This window comes from Aethalodelphis obliquidens, unplaced genomic scaffold, assembly GCF_003676395.1.
Source record: "Aethalodelphis obliquidens isolate GAN/ISIS:26980383/991018 unplaced genomic scaffold, ASM367639v1 scaffold51, whole genome shotgun sequence".
NCBI classification, from domain to species: Eukaryota; Metazoa; Chordata; class Mammalia; order Artiodactyla; family Delphinidae; genus Aethalodelphis; species Aethalodelphis obliquidens.
The window spans coordinates 12,416,642-12,438,140 of NW_020837995.1; the positions used below are offsets into that span (position 1 = coordinate 12,416,642).

The 21,499-nt window shown below is 39.0% G+C and overlaps 1 pseudogene; it reads right to left on the minus strand.

Moving 5' to 3' along the window:
• Positions 1 to 18,448: 18,448 nt before the first annotated feature.
• Positions 18,449 to 20,538, minus strand: LOC113608120 (52 kDa repressor of the inhibitor of the protein kinase-like; annotated as a pseudogene).
• Positions 20,539 to 21,499: the final 961 nt, after the last annotated feature.

A 21,499-nucleotide genomic window follows, 5' to 3' on the forward strand; every position in this document is an offset into this window, starting at 1 on the left:
GCTAGAGAGGAGAAATCAATATCTGGCTTCAAAGATTCAAAGGACAAGCTGATTCTCTTGTTAGGGGCTAATGCAGCTGGTGACTTTAAGTTAAAGCCAATACTCATTTACCATTCTGAAAATCCCAGGGCCCTTAAGAATTATGCTAAATCTACTCTGCCTGTGCTGTGTAAATGGAACAACAAAGCCTGGATGACATCACATCAGTTGACCACATGGTTTACTGAATATTTTGAGCCCACTGTTGAGACCTACTGCTCAGAAAAAAAGATTCATTTCAAAATATTACTCTTATTGACAATGGACCCAGTCACCCAAGAGCTCTGATGGAGATGTACAATGAGATTCATGTGTTTTTTTTTGTTTTTTGTTTTGGCTGCGCTGAGTGGCATGTGGGATCTTAGTTCCCTGACCAGGGATCAAACCCGTGCCCACTGTATTGGGGGCTCTGAGTCTTAACCACTGGACCACGAGGGAAGTCCCTCATGTTGTTTTCATGCCTGCTAGCATAACATCCATTCTGCTGCCCGTGGATCAAGGAGTAATTAACAGTTTCAAATCTTATTATTTAAGAAACACATTTTGTAAGGTTGTAGCTGCCATAGATAGTGATTCCTCTGATGGATCTGGGTAAACTAAATAGAAAGCTTTCTGGTAAGGATTCACCATTCTGGATGCCATTAAGAACATTTGTGGAGACACTGTTTTGGGAAAGATCACCAGGTGTTCTCCTTACTAGCTGCAAGTAATAAATCAATCTTTCCTTCTCCCGAAAGGAAAAAAAAAAAAAAGAACTTTCATGATTCATGGGAAGAGGTCAATATATCAGTATCCATAGGAGTTTGGAAGAAGTTGATTCCAACCCTCATGGATGACTTTGAGGAGTTTAAGGCTTCAGCAGATGTGGTAGCAAGAAATAGCAAGAGAACTAGAATTAGAAGTGGAGCCTGAAGATGTGACTGAATTGCTGCCATCTCATGATAAAACTTGAGAGGATGAAGAGTTGTTTCTTATGGATGAACAAAGAAAGTGATTTCTTGAGATGAAATCTACTCCTGGTAAAGATGCTGTGAAGATTGTTGAAATGACCACAGAGGATTTAGAATGCAGTAAGTCCCCTAAGTACGAACCTTCAAGTTGTGAACTTTCAAAGATGCGAACGTGAATTTGCATGTCCAATCATGTAAGTAAGTTCACGTGTCTGGCGTACATTGTCACGTGCATGCATCCTCTACAAGTGGTTGTGCTTTTGTGTACTTTACAGTACTGTATAGAGTACAGTAGTACAATATCTTTATTTCAAGCCCAGGATGTCCGGAAACAAGCGTAAAAGCAGTGGTGATGTAGCTGGTACTGCTAAGAAACATCAAGCGATAACGATGTAAACAAACTGAAAATAATTGAGAGAGTGGAGAGAGGCAAAAAGATGGTAGCTGCCACTCATTACTATAACATGAATCGTTCCACCATTGGCACAGTTCTAAAGAAGAAGGACAAGATCATGGAAACATGTGAAGTCTGCTGTGCCGATGATGTTGACAATAATACTGAAGAAGTGTGGACAAGTGACGGAGGAGATGGAGAAGCTTCTCAGTGTGTGGATGCAGGATCAGCATCAGCATTGAGTCCTGCTCAGCTTAATGCTGATTCAAGAGAAAGCTAAAAGCCTTTATGAAGACTTGAAGAAGAAGCACAGCAAATAATCAGAGAGCGCATCTTTTCATGCCAGCCGTGGCAGGTTTCATTGGTTCAAGGCTAGAGCCAGCCTTCACAATGTAAAGGTAAATGGCGAGAAACTGGGGAGGTCAAGATGGAGGAGTAGGAGGACGTGGAGTTTGCATCTCCTCACAACTAGGGCACCTACCAGGTGCTGGTGGGGGACCTTGGACACCTAAGGGGACGGGAGGAACCCCCGAGCGACCGGGTAGGATGTGGGGGGGGAGAAGTGGGGAGGAGAAGTGGAGGCGGGACAGGACCTGTGCCCCTGAAGGGCGGCTGTGGGAGGGGAAGGGTTCCCACGCTCGGGAGGGGCCCACCCACAGTGAGATCAGTGGAAATGGAAAGAGACCCCTGAGGGATAGGAGGGAATGGGCCAGCATTTCCCCCACCCATTTGGGCCCCAGGGAGCCTGCTGAGGTCCTGATCTGCACTCTGAAGCCCCCTCTGGCCGCACCCCATGCCAAAGCCCTGCTTCCGCCAAAGCCCTGCCCCACATGGCCAAGGTATTTTCTGGCTTTTTTTTTTTTTTTTTTTTTTTTGCTGTTGTGGTTCTGTTTTACCTTGCTGTTGTTTCACTTATATTTTTATTTTTTCTAATAAATTTTTTTATTTTTCTTATTTTATTTTATTTTTAATTCTTTGTTATTGTTCTGCCCCCCCACCTTTTGTTTTGGTCAAACCAAGCAGCTTGCAGGCTCCCAGACTGGGGGTTGGGCCTGAGCTCCTGTGGTGGGAGTCCAAACCACTGGACTAACAGAGAACTTCAAACCCCAGGGAATATTAATCAGGGTGAGGTCTCCTGGAGGTCCTTATCTTGGAACCAAGACCTGGCTGTACCCAACTGCCTGCAAACCCCAATGCTGGACACCTGAGGCCAAACAGTTGCTAAGACAGGAACACAGCCCCACCCATCAAAAAAAAAAAATGAAGTGACAAAAATGTATGTTACAGATGAAGGAGCAAGGTAAAAACCTAGAAGACCAAATAAATGAAGAGGAAATAGGCAACCTACCTGAAAAAGAATTCAGAGTAATGATAGTAAATGTGATCCAAAATCTCAGAAATAGAATGGAGGCATGGATCGAGAAAATACAAGAAATGTTTAACAAAGACCTAGAAGAACTATAGAACAAATAGTGATGAACAATGCAATAACGGAAATGAAAAATACTCTAGAAGGAATCAATAACAGAATAACTGAGACAGAACAATGAATAAGTGAGCTGGAAGATAGAATGGTGGAAATAACTGCTGAGGAGCAGAATGAAGAAAAAAGAATGGAAAGAATTGAGGACAGTCTCAGACACCTCTGGGACAACATTAAATGCACCAACACTCGAATTATAGGGGTCCCAGAAAAAGAAGAGAAAGAGAAACGGTCTGAAAAAATATTTGAAGATATTATAGTCGAAAACTTCCCTAACATGGGAAAGGAAATAGCCACCCAAGTCCAGGAATCACAGAGAGTCCCATACAGGATAAACCCTAGGAGAAACACACCAAGACACACATATTAATCAAACTAACAAAAATTAAATTCAAAGAAAAAAATTAAAAGCAGCAAGGGAAAAGCAACAAATAACATACAAGGGAATCCCCATAGGTTATTGCTGATTTTTCAACAGAAACTCTGCAGGCTAGAAGGGAGTGGCAGGATATATTTAAAGTGATGAAAGGGAAAAACCTACAACCAAGGTTACTCTACCCAGCAAGGATCTCATTCAGATTCGATGGAGAAATCAAAGCTTTACAGACAAGCAAAAGCTAAGAGAATTCAGCACCACCAAACCAGCTTTGTAGCAAATGCTAAAGGAACTTCTCTAAGCAGGAAACACAAGAGAAGAAAAAGGCAGGGACTTCCCTGGTGGTCCAGTTATTAAGAAACCGCCTTCTGATGCAGGGGATGCAGGTTTGGGCCCTGGTTGGGGAACTAAGATCCCACATGCTGCAGAGCAACTAAGCCAGCATACTTTGGAGCCTGCGCACCACAACTAGAGAGAAGCCTGCACACTGCAACGAAGAGCCTGCGTGCCGCAACTGAAGACCCAATGCAGCCAGATAAATAAAATAAATAAATAAATATATATAGAGATAGATAATATTAAAAAAAAGACCCACAAAAACAAACTCAAAACAAGAAAGTGGTAATAGGAACATACATATCAATAATTACCTTGAATGTAAATGGATTGAATGCTCCCACCAAAAGACACAGACTGGCTGAATGGATACAAAAACAAGACCCATATATATACTGTCTACAAGAGACCCACTTCAGACCTAGGGGCACATACAGACTGAAAGTGAGGGGAAGGAAAAAGATATTCCATGCAAATGGAAATCAAAAGAAAGCTGGAGTAGCAATACTCATATCAGATAAAATAGACTTTAAAATAAAGACTGTTACAAGAGATAAGGAAGGACACCACATAATGATCTTGGGTTAATCAAGGGATCAACCCAAGAAAAAGATATAACAATTATAAATATTTATGCACTCAACATAGGAGCACTTCAATACATAAGGCAAATGCTAACAGCCATAAAAGGGGAAATTGACAGTAACACAATAATAGTGGGGGACTTTAACACCCCACTTACACCAATGGACAGATCATCCAGACAGAAAATAAATAAGGAAACACAAACTTTAAATGACACAATAGACCAGATAGATTTAACTGATATTTACAGGACATTCCACCCAAAAGCAGCAGAATACAGTTTCTTCTCAAGTGCTCACAGAGCATTCTCCAGGATAGATCACATCTTGGGTCACAAATCAAGCCTTGGAAAATTTAAGAAAACTGAAATTGTATCAAGCATCTTTTCTGACCACAGTGCTATGAGATTAGAAATCAATTACAGGGGAAAAAAACCCTGTAAAAAACACAAATACATGGAGTATAAACAGTGCGCTGCTAAATAACCAAGAGATCACTGAAGAAATCAAAGAGGAAATAAAGAAAAGTGCATAGAAACACACATGAAAATGAAAACTCGATGACCCAAAACCTATGGGGTGCAGTAAAAGCAGTTCTAAGAGGGAAGTTTATAGCAATTCAATCTCACCTCAAGAAACAAGAAAAATCTCAAATAAACAATCTAACCTTACACCTAAAGGAACTAGAGAAAGAAGAACAAACAAAACCCAAATTTAGCAGAAGGAAAGAAATCATAAAGATCAGAGCAGAAATAAATGAAATAGAAACAAAGAAAACAATAGCAAAGATCAATAAAACTGAAAGCTGGTTCTTTGAGAAGATAAACAAAATTGATAAACCATTAGCCAGACTCATCAAGAAAAAAATGGAGAGGACTCAAATCAATAAAGTTAGAAATGGAAAAGGAGAAGTTACAAAGACACTGCAGAAATACAAGGCATCCTAAGAGACTACTAGAAGCAAATCTATGCCAATAAAATGGACAACCTGGAAGAAATGGACAAATTCTTAGAAAGGTATAACCTTCCAAGACTGAACCAGGAAGGAATAGAAAATATGAACAGACCAATCACAAGTAATGAAACTGACACTATAATTAAAAATCTTCCAACAAACAAAAGTCCAGGACCAGATGGCTTCACAGGTAAATTCTATCAAACATTTAGAGAAGAGCTAACACCCATCCTTCTCAAACTCTTCCAAAAAAATTGCAGAGGAAGGAACACTCCCAAACTTATTCTATGAGGCCACCATCACCCTGACACCAAAACCAAAGATACTACATAAAAAGAGAATTACAGACCAATATCACTGATGAATATAGACGCAAAAATCCTCAACAAAATACTAGCACACAGAATCCAACAACATATTAAAAGGATCATACACCATGATCAAGTGGGATTTATCCCAGCGATGTAAGGATTCTTCAATATATGCAAATCAATCAATGTGATACACCATATTAACAAATTGAAGAATAAAAACCATATGATCATCTTGATAGATGCAGAAAAAGCTTCTGACAAAATTCAACACCCATTTATGCTAAAAACTCTCCAGAAAGTGGGATAAAGGGAACCTACCTCAACATAATAAAGGCCATATACGACAAACCCACAGCAAACATCATTCTCAATGGTGAAAAACTGAAAGCATTTCCTCTAAGATCAGGAACAAGACAAGGATGTCCACTCTCACCACCATTATTCAACATAGTTTTGGAAGTCCTAGCCACAGCAATCAGAGAAGAAAAAGAAATAAAAGGAATACAAATCTGAAAAGAAGAAGTAAAAGTGTCACTGTTTGCAGATGACATGATACTATACATAGAGAATCCTAAGGATGCCACCAGAAAACTACTAGCACTAATCAATGAATTTGGTAAAGTTGCAGGATACAAAATTAATGCACAGAAATCTCTTGCATTCCTATACACTAATGATGAAAAACCTGAAAGAGAAATTAAGGAAGCACTCTCAGTTACCATTGCAACAAAAAGAATAAAACACCTAGGAATAAACCTACCTAGGGAGACAAAAGACCTGTATGCAGAAAACTATAAGACATTGATGAAAGAAATTAAAGACGATACCAACAGATGGAGAGATATGCCATGTTCTCGGATTGGAAGAGTCAATATTGTGAAAATGACTATACTACCCAAAGCAATCTACGGATTCAATGCCATCCCTATCAAATTGCCAATGGCGTTTTTTACAGAACTAGAACAAAAAATCTGAAAATTTGTATGGGGACACAAAAGACCCTGAAGAGCCAAAGCAGTCTTGAGGGGAAAAAAACGGAGCTGGAGGAGTCAGGCTCCTGGACTTCAGACTATACTACAAAGCTACAGTAATCAAGACAACATGGTACTGGCACAAAAACAGAAATATAGATCAATGGAACAGGATAGAAAGCCCAGAGATAAACCCATGCATCTATGGTCACCTAATCTATGACAAAGGAGGCAAGGATATACAATGGAGAAAAGACAGTCTCTTCAATAAGTGGTGCTGGGAAAACTGGACAGCTACATGTAAAAGAATGAAATTAGAACACTCCCTAACACCATACACAAAAATAAACTCAAAATGCGTTAAAGACGTAAATGTAAGACCAGACACTCTAAAACTCTTAGAGGAAAACATAGGAAGAACACTCTTTGACATAAATCACAGCAAGATCTTTTTTGACCCACCTCCTAGAGTAATGGAAATAAAAACAAAACTAAACAAATGGGACCTAATGAAACTTAAAACGTTTTGCACAGCAAAGGAAACTATAAACAAGATGAAAAGACAACCCTCAGAATGGGAGAAAATATTTGCAAACGAATCAATGGACAAAGGATTAATCTCCAAAATATATTATCAGCTCATGCAGCTCAATATCAAAAAAACAAACAACCCAATCCAAAAATGGGCAGAAGAACTAAATAGACATTTCTCCAAAGAAGACATACAGATGGCCAGGAAGCACATGAAAAACTGCTCAGCATCACTAATTATTAGAGAAATGCAAATCAAAACTACAATGAGGCATCACCTCACACTGGTCAGAATGGCCATCATCAAAAATCTACCAACAGTAAATGCTGGAGAGGGTGTGGAGAAAAGGGAGCCCTCTTGCACTGTTTGTGGGAATGTAAATTGATACAGCCCCTAGGGAGAACAGTATGGAGGTTCCTTGAAAAACTAAAAATAGAATTACCATATGACCCAGCAATCCCACTACTGGGCATATACCCAGAGAACACCATAATTCAAAAAGACACATGCACCCCAGTGTTCATCGCAGCACTATTTACAATAGCCAGCTCATGGAAGCAACCTAAATGCCCATTGACAGATGAATGGATAGAGAAGGTGTGGCACGTATATACAATGGAATATCACTCAGCCTTAAAAAGAATGAAATTGGGTCATTTGTAGAGATGTGGATGGACCTAGAATCTGTCATACAGAGTGAAGTAAGTCAGAAGGAGAAAAACAAATATCGTATGTTACTGCATATACGTGGGATCTAGAAAAATAGTACAGATGAACCTATTTCCAGGGCAGGAATAGAGATGCAGGTGTAGAGAAAGGACGTGTGGACACAGGGCGGGAAGGAGAGGGTGAGATGAATTGGGAGATTAGGTTTGACATAAATACACTACTGTGTGTAAAATAGATAGCTAGTGGGAACCTGGTATAAAGCACAGGGAGCTCAGTTTGGTGCTCTGTGATGACCTAGCTGGGTGAGATGGGGGTGGGGATTGGAGGGAGGTCCAAGAGGGAGGGGATATATGTATACATATAGCTGATTCACTTCGTTATACAGAAGAAACTAACACAACATTGTAAAGCAATCTTACTCCAAAAAAAAAAAAAGTATGTGGTGAAGTAGCGAATGCAGGTATGGTAGCTGCCCAGGAATTTCCTGAAACACTTTGCGAAATTATTGATGAAGGCACAGGTTTTCATTGTGGATGAGTCAGGATTGTACTGGAAGAGGATGCCAGACCAAAGTTATATCAGTAAGGAGGAAACGTGGTTGCCAGGCTACAAAACAGCAAAGGATAGGCTAACTCTGTTGTTTGGTGGCAATGCTTCTGGTGATATGAAGCTGAAACCTCTCTTAGTTTATCATTCAGAGAACCCAAGAGCCCTTAAAAACATAGCCAAGGGCTCTCTTCCTGTTGTGTGGAAGAGTAACCCCAAAGCCTGGGTTACACAGGCCATTTTCCAGCACTGGTTTTTCCACCACTTTATCCCAGAGGTAGAGGAATATTGCTTGGAGAATGATGTCCCATTCAACATTTTTTTGCTGCTCAACAGTGCTCTGGGCTACCCCCATTCATGGATGACTTTCATCCCAACGTCAAAGTAGTGCATCTGCCATCGAATACTGTGTCATTCATCCAACCTATGGACCAGGGAGTTACAGTGACTTTCAGGAAATATTATTTACATAATACTTTTCGTCAGGCGGTAACGGCAAGTGACGAATCAGAAACAACCTTGTGACAATTTTGGAAGGACTATAACATCTACAAGGCCATAAAAACCATTGATTTTGCTTGGTGTGAGGTTATGGCCGTCACCGTGAATGGGGTTTGGAAGAACCTTTGTTCATGATTTTTGTGTATTTGAGAAGGTGGATGAGGAGTCCAAAGAGCTCTTCAGCAACTTAGTGACCCTCAGAGAGAAGGTGGAGCTAGATCTGCAAGAGGACGACTTCATTGAACTCCTGGCTGTGCAACACGAAGAGCATACTAGTGAAGATCTGATGGAATTGGAGGCCCAGAGAAAGGACGAAGAGAGACAACAGGAAGAAGAAGTAACTGAAGAACCGAAGAGATTCATGACGCAGGAAATATCAAGGGGATTTTCTTTATTTGAGGAGGCACTGTTAGTTTTTGAGGCACAGGACCCGAACATAGAATGGTACACGAAGGTTGCAGCGGCCGTTCAGAATGCAATCCAGTGCTACCGTGTCATTTCTGACAAGAAAAAAAAGCTACTACTCAGACATCACTGGATCGTTCTTTCAAGAGGATAGATAGAATTGAATCCAGCGAGCAACCAGAACCTGTGCTGACAGTGTCGGGCGTGAGTGAAATTGCATCTTGCCCTCCGTCTCCTATTGCTGGTGATCCCACCACCTCTCCCTCCTCCAGTCAGTAACTCTTCTCGCCTGTTCACTCCATGCCAGCCCCTGTATGCCAGCTGTTGTACTATACTACTGTACTTTTCAAGGTACTGTACTGTAAGATTAAAAATGTCTTCTTTATTTTTCGTGTTTTTTTTTATGTATTATTTGTGTGAAAAGTATTATAAACCTATTACAGTCCAGTACTGTGTAGCCAATTGTGTTAGTTGGGTATCTAGGCTAACTTTGTTGGACTTAACGAACAAATTGGACTTACGAACGCACTCTCGGAACAGAACTCATTCGTATGTAGGGGACTTACTGTATTACATAAAGTTAGTTGATAAAGCAGTGCCAGGGTTTAAGAGGATTGACTCTAATTTTGAAAGAAGTTCTATGGGTAAAATGCTATCCAACCGTATTTTTAAATTAAGGTATGTGCATTGTTTTTTCAGACATAATGCTATTGCTCACTTACTAGACTACATTATAGTGTAAACATAACTTATACGTGCACTAGGAAACCGAAAAATTCATGTGACTCACTTTATTGTGATATACTAAATTTTGATGTTTATCTGAAAATTATATTTAACTGAGAATGCTATACTTTTTAAAATCTGGAACACTATTAATTTACAGATTAATTGGTCTGTGTGACCCGTAACATATGACAGAGGTAAGGATATGTCAGCTTCAAGATTAGGTTATAAAAGACAGGCTTCTGCCTTGGACATCCCCCCATCCCCTGGTCTCTCACCCTGGAGGATACAAGCTGCCATATTGTGAGCAGCCCTGTGGAAAGACCTATGTGGCAAGGAACTAAAACCTCTGGCCAGCATCAAGTGAGGAACCAATCCCTGTCCACAAAAACAATGTGGGTGACCTTAGAAGTGGCTCCTTCAGCCCAGTCAAGCCTTGAGATGACTTCAGCCCCATCCTACACCTGGATAGCCACCTTGTGAGACTCTGAGGCAGAACCACCCATCTAAGCTGCCCCCAGATTCCTTACAATTGTGTGAGGTAATGTTGTTTTATGATGCTGAATTTCAGGGGTTACTTGTTATGCAACAATAGATAACTAATACACTGACCCAATTGGATATTTAATCATGAAGCTATAATGCTTGAAACAATTTGGTATGTTATGCCAAGAAATCTACACTTCAGTGGAATAGTATTGGGAGTCTAAAAATAGAATGTGTATATGGGAATTTTGTAAATGATACAGGCATTATTTCAAATCAATGTGGAAAAGATTAATTAGTAAATAAATTATGTTAGGATAGTTGCCTAGCCATTTAGAACCTTGCCAAAAATCAGGATGATCTCCTGTCTCTGGACAAGGCTTTTAAATGAAATGAAATGGAAATTTTAGGATATTAAAAAAGCAAAAAGCATTCAAACATTTTAAAAATTTTCCCTTTATTCTCTAAGACATTTCTAAGCAAAATTTTTGTCTTATTTGCATTGCATTTAGTCTCCTGACAAAGATGAGACTATCTCAAATATTTGTGTAGTCCAGGGCCACCCAAGCTGACATGGCTTGCGTGCTCGTAGAGCTGGACAGTGCTTGCTGGACAACCTACAGCCCAACTTCCCGCGCAATATTGAGTGACAGCTTCAAGGAAGAGGGCAATGGGTCTGATCCCTTTAATACCTCCACCAAGCAAATACTGTGGGCGCTTGGTGACAGTGTATACTTAACTCTTATTCCTCACTTGCGGCAGTATCAACATGGACATTCACACAACTTTGTAGCCTCATTCAAAGTACTAAGGGGCAAGTCTCTCTCAACTTTCTAATAGAAACATTAAATAGCAAGTGAGCATTAACAAAGAAAGATGTATGACTTCTCATGGACATTCTGCGAAACTGCATGTACTTTTTCCTTATTGATATATATGTATTTACTTTCTTAGAAAGGTCACACAAATCCTGGTAAAAATTACTTCATGATCATAATTTGTTAACTTCATCTTCTTTCCAGAAGAAAAATGAAAAAAATATATACATCATAGTGTTAGAGACTTTGGCTAGTATTTCCCATAACACTAATTTTCTAAAAAAATTTAAATATAGGGTTTTTTTTTTAAATACAGGAAAGCACAAAATGACCCATTACCCACAAAATGGCCCACTACCCAGATAACCAATTGACATTAAAAAAGTAAGGCATGAAAGGAAATTCAAATATTCCAACAACCTTTTAGAAAAACAAGGGTACTACAGTTAATATATACTTGGTGATACGATGAATCCCAATTATAGAAAATGTGTGTGGTAGAGAATATATCTTTAAACTGATGAATTACGTTTTCTTTCCAACTTTTTTCCTTTGTATATTTTTTACATAGTTGATATGTAAAATGTATATACATTTTTGTAGCCTGTTTTTTTACTTAATATTATCATATAAACATTACCTTAATGTTGTTAAAATTAATTATATTCTTAATGTAATTTATTTAATTAAATAAAACTTACTTTAAGCATTCCATTGTAACTAGTTAGCCATTTTCCCATTGTTGACACTTAAGTTATTTTCAGTGTTTGCTTTTATAATTAAGGATTTTACAGATATCATTGTGCATACAGTTTTGTTGACTTTCAGATTATGTCCCCATGATAAAATACAGAAGTGAAATTCTTAAGGGTCTTGCTACAACACAATATAAAGATGGCTATAGAAAATATAGGACTAAACTAGCGATACCTCAACTGAATTTGGGGCCCAACAATTCAGAGTTTTTCTGTTAACATAAATACAGGCAAGCAAAGAAAATAAATATTTAAGAGATTATTTATCAGACTCTTCTGGAATCTACTTTGTTCTAGACACTGTGCTAAGTTCTGTAGAGACTGTGAAGATCAATAAATAAAATTACTTCTCTTAAGCTTACTATGACTATATTTACTAATATATTATTATAATGTAATAATGTATTATAACCCACAGCCCGTTATTCTAATTTAGTTTCATCTTGGTATTTAAAGTTCTTCAGGGTCATATTCCCATTTTTCTGTATGCTTTGGGCCTTTAAGCTACTTTAATATTGGCCTAAGCAAGATGTTTGGAAAGTGAAAAGTAATATAATTCATGTCAAATTACAAATGAATCGTTTGGGGTAGATATGGTTTTATATAACAGAAAGGCATAAATTACTATGGATTTTGCTTCTAATAAATTAACAAAAGGTAAACTGCATCAGGATTTTAGTGAACTCTGTGCAAAAGAATTCTCACTTCGGGCTTCCCTGGTGGTGCAGTGGTTGGGTGTCCGCCTGCCGATGCAGGGGACATGGGTTCGTGCCCTGGTCTGGGAAGATCCCACATGCCACGGAGCGGCTGGGCCCGTGAGCCATGGCCGCTGAGCCTGCGCGTCCGGAGCCTGTGCTCCACAACGGGAGAGGCCACAACAGTGAGAGGCCCGCGAACCGAAAAAAACCAAAAAAACAAAAAAACCTCACTTCAGTCACACTATAAAGGAAATGATATTAGGCAAGAGTTGTGGTGTGGAAGATGATATCCTAAAAATGACTTGAACTTCATGGTAAAAACATAGTCTTCCCATTCAACACAAAGGAGAATTATACGTTCTAATGCTGAAGAGTTCAGAGTGAGGCATTTATGGAATTATGAGTAGGCCATATCAATATGGCATGATATTGTCACACCCATCAGCTGCTGGCTTATCCATCCCTAATATTTCCAGGCCTTGAGCCAATGTATTCATTTAATCCAAATACCAACATTACCAGATAATGGTTCTGATTTTTTTTAATTAATTAATTCATTCATTCATTCATTTGGCTGCGTTGGGTCTTCATTGCTGTGCGTGGGCTTTCTCTAGTTGTAGCGAGCGGGGGCTACTCTTTGTTGCAGTGTGCAGGCTTCTCATTGCAGTGGCTTCTCTTGTTGTGGAGCACGGGCTCTAGGCCCGTGGGCTTCAGTAGTTGTGGCACGTGGGCTTCAGTAGTTGTGGCACGCAGGCTCAGTAGTTGTGGCTCATGGGCTCTAGAGCGCAGGCTCAGTAGTTGTGGCACACGGGCTTAGTTGCTCCGCGGCACGTGGGATCTGCCCGGGCCAGGGCTTGAACCTGTGTCCCCTGCATTGGCAGGCGAATTCCTAACCACTGTGTCACCAGGGAAGTCCCAATAGTTCTGATTTGATGTAGGAGATATTCCTCTGCTAAGGAAGGTCCCATGATCCTTACAGGATGACAAAAGGCATAAAGAGGAAAAAAGAGAAAAGTTTTGAGTTTTTTTCCTATCGTCAGCACCTAGTTGAGTAGGACCAGATTATTTTGATTTTCCGCATGATTCTTAGGTTCATCCAATGAAACGTGCTGTACCTAGCAGTTTTTCCACAATTTCGGGTGCCCAATATTCCTGTTGTGGTAGTTTTTTTCATTCTCCAAAGAGTTACTTAGGTCTACTTTTTAAAAAGCAGATTAAACGTGGGTAAAAAGAACATAATTTAGCTAGTAGTTCTTAACCTTTTTTGTGTCATGGAATCCTTTTAGAATCTGATTTTTAAAAAACCATGAAAATGCACATACATGAAAATGTTACAAAGTTTCATAGAGTTCAAGGACTGCCTTGATCTATGGATGTCACAGGAGTCCATGGTCCCCTGTTGAGAACCCTCATCTAGAGGTTAGAGAGATTGTGTATTAACTATATAGCTCTTCGCCCCCCACCCCCCACCCAGATTTTCCTGAACAGTACCATAGTTGGTTCTAGATTTGTCTTTGGAGACCTACTGATTGAAGAAATATGCTTTTCAGGTATGATCATTTCTAATAGACTCATAACTAGTTTCTCTGCCTTCAGTGAGGCCACTGAGTTTTACAAAAGAGAAAAAAAATGTGCTTAGATATTTGGGGTGCTCTTTATCACATAAACTCTGTTAAAATCACTCTATGAGGGACTTCTCTGGTGGTCCAGTGGCTAAGACTCTGTGCTCCCAATGCAGGGGGCCCGGGTTTGATCCCTGGTCAGGGAACTAGATCCCACGTGCTGCAACTAAGAGTTCACATGCTACAACTAAAAGACCCCACACGCAGCAACAAAGATTGTGTGGCAACTAAGACCCAGCTCAGCCAAATAAGTAAATAAATAAATATTTTTAAAAAATCACTCTGTGAATTAAATTTTTAAAAACTAGACTTTATTTTTTTAGAGCAGTTTCAGATTCACAGCAAAATTGAGCAGAAAAGACAAGATTTACCATATTCTTCCTTCCTGCCCACCCACAGCCTCCTCCACTATCAACATCCCCCCACCAGAGTGGTACATTTGTTACAATCATTGAACGTCATTGACGTATAATAATCACCCAGAGTCCACAGTGTGCATTAGCTTTCCCTTTTAGTGTTGTACGTTATATGGGTTTGACAAATGTATAATGACGTGTATCCACCATTATAGCATTACGGAGTATTGTCACTGCACTAAGTCTTTTGTACTCCACCTCTTGGTCCCTCCTTCCACCCTAACCCCTGGCAATCACTGATCTTTTTACTATCTCCATAGTTTTGCCTTTTCCAGAATGTCATGTTGTTGGAATCATAGAGTATGTAGCTTTTACAGATTGGCTTCTTTTACTTAGTAACATGTACTTAAGTTTCCTCTGTGTCTTTTCATGGCTTTTCATAGCTCATTTCTTTTTAACACTGAATAATATTCCATTGTCTGAATGTACCACAGATTGGGACTTCCCTGGCGGCCCAGTGGTTAAGACTCCACGCTTCCAATGAAGGGGGTGCGGGTTTAATCCCTGGTCAGGGAACAAAGATCCCACATGCCATGTGGCGTGGCCAAAAATAAATAACTAAAATGTACCATAGTTTATTGATTTGCCTGCTGAAGGACATTTGGTTGCTCCAACTTTTGGCAACTATGAATATAGCTGCTATAAACATCTGTGTGCATGTTTTTATGTACATATAAGTGTTTAAACTCTTTTGAGTAAGTACCAGGGAGTGTGATTGTTGGATTATATGGTAAGAGGATGTGTTAATTAACTAGATGGGGAATCCTTTCACAAAGTATACGTGTAATCAAATCACCACAGTGTATACTTTTTAAGTATGGTACAATTTTATATGTCAATTATACTTCAATATAAAGCTGACTTTTTTAAGTATTTTTTTTTTAAGTTTTGTAAGTAACTGTCAAACTGTCTTCCAAAGCAGCTGTACCATTTTGCAATGTATGAGAGTTCCTGTTGCTCTACGTATTTGTCAGCATTTAGTGTTGTCAGTTTTCTGGATTTTGGCCATTCTGGTAGTTGTGGCAATCTCACTGTTGTTTTAATTTGCATATCCCTGAAGACATATATTGTGATGGCATCTTTTCATATGCTTATTTTCCTTCTGTACATCTTTTTTGATGAGGTGTCTGTTAAGGTCTTTGGCCCATTTTTCAGTTGGGTTATTTGTTTTCTTATTGTTGCGTTTTAAGGGTTCTTTGTATGTTTTGGACAATAGTCCTTTATCAGATGTGTCTTTTGCAAATATGTCTGTCTGTGGCTTGTCTTCTCATTCTTTTGACATTGTCTTCCACAGAGCAGAAGTTTTTAATCTTAATGAAGTCTAGGTTATCAATTATCTCTTTCATGGATCATGCCTTTGGTGTATCTAAAAAGTTACCCCTATATCTAAGGTCAACTAGGATTTTCGCCTGTGTTATCTTCTAGGAGTTTTATATTTTTGCATTTACATTTAGGCCTGTGATCCATTTTGATTTAGTTTTGGTGAAAGGTACAAGGTCTGTGTCTAGATTCCTTTTTTTTTTTTTTTGCATGTGTATGTCCAGTTGTTCCAGTACCATTTGTTGAGAAGACTATCTTTGCTCTATTATATTACCTTTGCTCCTTCATTGAAGATCAGTTGACTGTATTTATGTGGGTCAGTTTCTGGGCTCTGTACTCTGTTCCCTTGATCTATTTCTTTATTCTTATGCCAATACCACTCTGTTTTGATTACTGTAGCTTTATAGTAAATCCTGAAGTCTGGTGGTATCAGTCTTCCAGTTTTGTTCTTCTCCTTCAATGTTGTGTTGGCTATTCTGGGTCTTTGGCCTCTTTATAGAAACTTTAGAATCAGTTTGTCAACATCTACAAAAATAACTTTCTGGGATTTTTATTGTGATTGTGTTGAATCTATAGAGCAAGTTGGAAAGAACTGATATCTTGACAATATTGAGTCTTCCTGTCTGTGAACATGGAATATCTCTCCATTTATTTAGCTCTTCTCTGATTTTGTTCATCAGAGTTCTGTATTTTTCCTCATATAGACCTTGCATATATTTTGTTAGATTTATACCTCAGTATTAGATTTTTTAAGTGCTAATGTAAATGGTAGTGTGTTTTTCATTTTAGATTCCACTTCTTCATTGCTGGTACATAAGAAAATGATTGGCTTTTGTATATTAACTTTGTATCCTGCAACCTTGCTATAATTGCTTATTAGTTCCAGGATTTTTTTTGGTTGATTCTTTCACATTTTCTACACAGACAATTACCTTCTCACCATTAAGTATTTTAGCTGTATTCTGTAGGTGTTCTTTATGAAGTTGAGGATATTTCCCTCTTTTCCTAGTTTTCTGATAGATTTTATTAGGAATGGGTGTTGGATTTTGTCAGATGTTTTTCCTGCATTTATTGATATGATCATGTGATTTTCTTTAGCCTGTTGATGTGATGGATTACATTAGTTGATTTTGGGGTTTTTTTTTTTTTTTTTTCTTTTGCGGTACGCGGGCCTCTCACTGCTGTGGTCCCTCCCGCTGTGGAGAACAGGCTCCGGACGTACAGGCCCAGCGGCCACAGCCCACAGGCCCAGCCACTCCGCGGTATGTGGGACCCTCCCGGACCGGGGCTCGAACCCACGTCCCCCGCATTAGCAGGCGGACTCTCAACCACTGTGCCACCAGGGAAGCCCTACCTTAGTTGATTTTTGAATGTTGAACCAATCTTGCATACCTGGGATAAATCCCACTTGGTCATGGTGTATAATACTTTTTACACATTATTGGACTTGGTTTGCTAATATTTTGCTAAATATTTTTGCATTTATGTTCATGAGAGAGATCAGTCTGTTTCTTCCTTTTCTTGTAATGTCTTTGTCTAGTTTTGATATCATGGTAATTCTGGCCTCATAAAATCAGTTAGGAAGTATTTCCTCTGCTTCTGTCTTCTGAAAGAGATTATAGAGAATTGGTGTAATTTTTTCCATATTCAAAGTTTGGAAGAATTCACCAGCAAACTCATCTAGGCAAAATGTTTTCAAAATGAAATTTTAAAACAAATTTATTGAAAAGCCAAATCCATATTTTATTTATATTGAAATAAGCTTATTTCGTTGAAATAAGATGAAATAAAAATTCATTTAGATTAAAATAAAATTTATTCTCCTCACTAAAGACAATAGCCATATATACAGTCATTCCTAAATGAACCACAAAACATTTATTTTTGCAAGTTTTCCAGCTCAAGATGAAGTAAGTGTAGTCAGAGAAAAAGCAGAAGAAAACAGTAAATCAGTTGTACCCATTGCCTCTAATTCTGTCTTGAGCGTGATGCAGAAGTGTTTAACATATACCTGATAAAAAGGTTATGACAAAAGAAGGTGTAGGCTCCACAAAGTAACGTAGATGGCAGCAACCAGATGTGGAACAACAGTGGTAGGCTCTTCATCTGAACTTCAATTGTAACTTGTTCCTTTAGGTTCACTTGATAAAGACAAAACTACACGGTTTAACCAGCTCACAGTTTCTCTCTCTCTCTCTGGTAATTCCCTTCACTGTACATTACAAATGTTTAACAATATACTTAAACCTTCAACTAGTCAAAGGCTAGTTGTGAGATTCGTTGTAATATTTTATAAAATGTATTCCTTCCTCCCCCACCTCCCCAAAATTTATTCCTTCAAAGAACTGATAACTCAGTACAGTTGGGTCCACAGTGATAATAGATGCTATGTTTGAAATGACTTTGAACAATTCCAGAGTGCCGGTACCAGAGATCATGCAGAAATGAAATGTGGCGCTTTCAGTACTATCTTCTGGAAGACCAGATAAGTTTTCAAAGTGTGAGCGTTAAAACGGTGGTTGTTTTTTTGTGTGTTTTTTTTTAACATCTTTATTGGGGTATAATTGCTTACGGTGGTTGTTTAAACAGGTAGATAGATTATCAATGGCTAATGTATTCAGTCAGAGCCCTGTAGGCAAAGATATTCAAAGATTAAGGTGCCTACGTGCACCTTACAGCTTTTCCTTCAAATATTAAATATAGGAGAAAACCTATTTTTAAACATTCTTTTAGGTATTTTGATAGTTTATGAATTATCTGTAGGAAGCATAGTTGTATAGTTTGATATATGTGTCTACCATGAAATCCAGGTCATGTTTTATATAAAAATTCATTTTAAGCAAAACCAAGTTACTTGAGCTTAGGTCTGTCAAAGTGTTCCTCAGGTGTGCTTTGAGATGCTTTCCTCCATTTTCCTGGGGCTCATTCTCAACCTCCATCACAGGAAGAATGCAAAGGCCCTTCAGCAATGCATAAACATTAGGAAAACACTTGAGGCCAGGCAGGTGGAGGGCTTCATAATGGGTGGATGGAAGCTCTACCTCTGTCCTTCTGTGTTTCTGCTTGATTCTCCAATTGTGGAGCTGGGCTGAGAGTGTGTCAGGGTTTGCTAAGTCACTTGTGTACACGTCAGCATGCTATTATTCCTCTGATGTGTTGAATTTGAGCTGTGACCGATGGTACCAGAGATGAGCATTTACAGGCTTTGGGGTGTTGTTCTGAGTATATACAGTTGATACTTGAACAACTTGGGGGTTAGGGGCACCAACATGGCCTGCAGTCGATCTGCACAATCAGCTCTCCCTAACCACAGTTCCTTCCTATCCATGGATTTGCCCAACTGTGGATCACGTAGTACTGTGGTATTTATTGTTGCAAAAATCCCGTATAAGTGGGCCTGTGCAGTTCAAACCTGTGTTGTTCAGGGGTCAGCTGTATCTTTAAGTTCCCGAGTAACTCCACTGTTGGAACACTTAGGGATTCTTCAGAGTAAGTCTCAGAGGTTAATTGAGATTCTGGGTTACCTTGCTGAACTCTGTGGAATTTCCCAGGGAGTTTCATTTGAATATCAGGTTTGGTTATCAAACTTATGGCTTCCTCAAACCAAAATCCATGGTAAGTTTTAATATTTTCCATCACCTCGTTAGTGAATGCAACGCTGCAGTTATTCTACTGACTGCAAAGAAAACATCAAAGATTTGCCCCTGGAGATTTTCTCCAAAGACTCTTGAAAAAGATAGGACTTTTTAAAGAGGTTAAGATAGGACACTTTAAAGGACAACAGTGACAAAAATGAAATAAAAATCTGTTGATACACTGCAGAGGACAAATGCTCAGCCAGCTAGATGGTTATTCCATTTAAACATAAAGTAAGTGCTTGCAGGAGATCTATTTAAATTTCAAAAACATCATTCTTGTCTGTCCACTGAGAATGATAAATTTCCTTCAGGTCATTACCCTTTTCATTATTCTGAGAAGAGACAGAAATTACACTGTCAAGTTCTAAAAGAGTCATGGTAATTGATGGATAAAAGAACAACCTTCCTCAATTGTTCCCAATGCAACAGGTACGCCCCTAACAGGCACTGATTTTGCCAACCACATATGTAAGGCACAGGAAGAACAGAGTGTGTAGACAGCTTAGGGATACTTCCCTACGAGTCTTAAAGCAACAACTTTCATTTTTGAAGAAAATCTACTGGATACAACGTCTGCCTGGCCATGACAGTGCTCCATATTTAGTCCCTACTTCTCAGTTACCCCAGTGTGAAATTACACAACCAGAATTTCTGTATCAACTTGTTGAGGAAGGAAGCCTACAAATTCTTCTCTTGAGTATGAAATTCCTCAGCAAACCTCACCAGGGCGGTCTGGTGTTCTTCCCCAGCTCTGTTCACACATCATCATAATCACGAGTCCCTCACTTTCCTGAGGGTTTCTTCCTGAATGAGGCTCTCACGGATCTCTAGGAGCTGATTCTACTGTTTGCCAACAGTATGTTAACTGGTGTTGTCTCAAAGTGCCTTCTCAGGACCTCTTCACCAGAATCTGTCTTGTACTTCTGCAATGCTTGAGAGTTATCAGAAGTTAAGAGAATTTATGGGAGTTCATCAGCCTCATGTCCATCCAGAGGTAGGTTTTGTTTTACATAAGAATTGAAATTTCAATACAAACTACTATGTATAAAATAAATAGTAAACAAGGACATACTGTACAGCACAGGGAAATATAGCCATTATGTTGTAATGACTTTAAATGGAGTATACTCTATAAAAGTATTGAACCACTATGTTGTACACCTGAAACTAATATAATATTGTAAATCAACTATACTTAAATCTAAAAAAAAAAGTTCTTTTAAGGAAATTTCAAATAAAGGTTTTTTAGGTATTGTTTCCATTCTCTTCAAGAGTTAAAGATAAGGGGCTTCCCTGGTGGCGCAGTGGTTGAGAGTCCGCCTGCCGACTCAGCAAACAGTGGCCTGATGCCTAATCCATCCTGCCACCTGACTATGTAAAGAAAGTGTTATTGGAACATAGCCATGTCCGTTCATTTATGTATCTTCTGTGTCTGCTTTCGTGCTCTGATGCAGAGTTGAGTAGTTGAGTAGCAGGGATTGAACCCATGCCCCCTGCATTGGGAGCGCAGAGTCTTAACCACTGAACCAGCAGGAAAGTCCTTCTTTTTTCTTTTTAAACTTGCTAGTGTCAGCTCCTGTGGATAAATATTTGGCTGGTAATTCTTTCAAAGTAAGGTTAGAGAGGTTAATCCATGTTCACGGAGTTAAATATCAGAGATAAGGAGACCTTTAGTCCTCCCCCACCCCCCAAAAAAGTGGAAATGGTAAACAGTTGTCTAGACAGTTAAGTCTCCCTTGGTCAAGAAGTTTCAGGTTTTAAAATTATTAACTACATATTTATGAAAAAATTTTTTTACTTCAATGTGCTGTATTGGTGCCATTTTAATTAATCCTCCAATTTCCTCATCTGTAGAATGAGGGGGTTAGGTAGTTGGTGGCTCTCAATGCAGGCTGCATATTCAGATCATCAGGACTCCTGGTCCCCATCCTAGATAATTAAATCAGAATGTCTGAGTATAAGCTG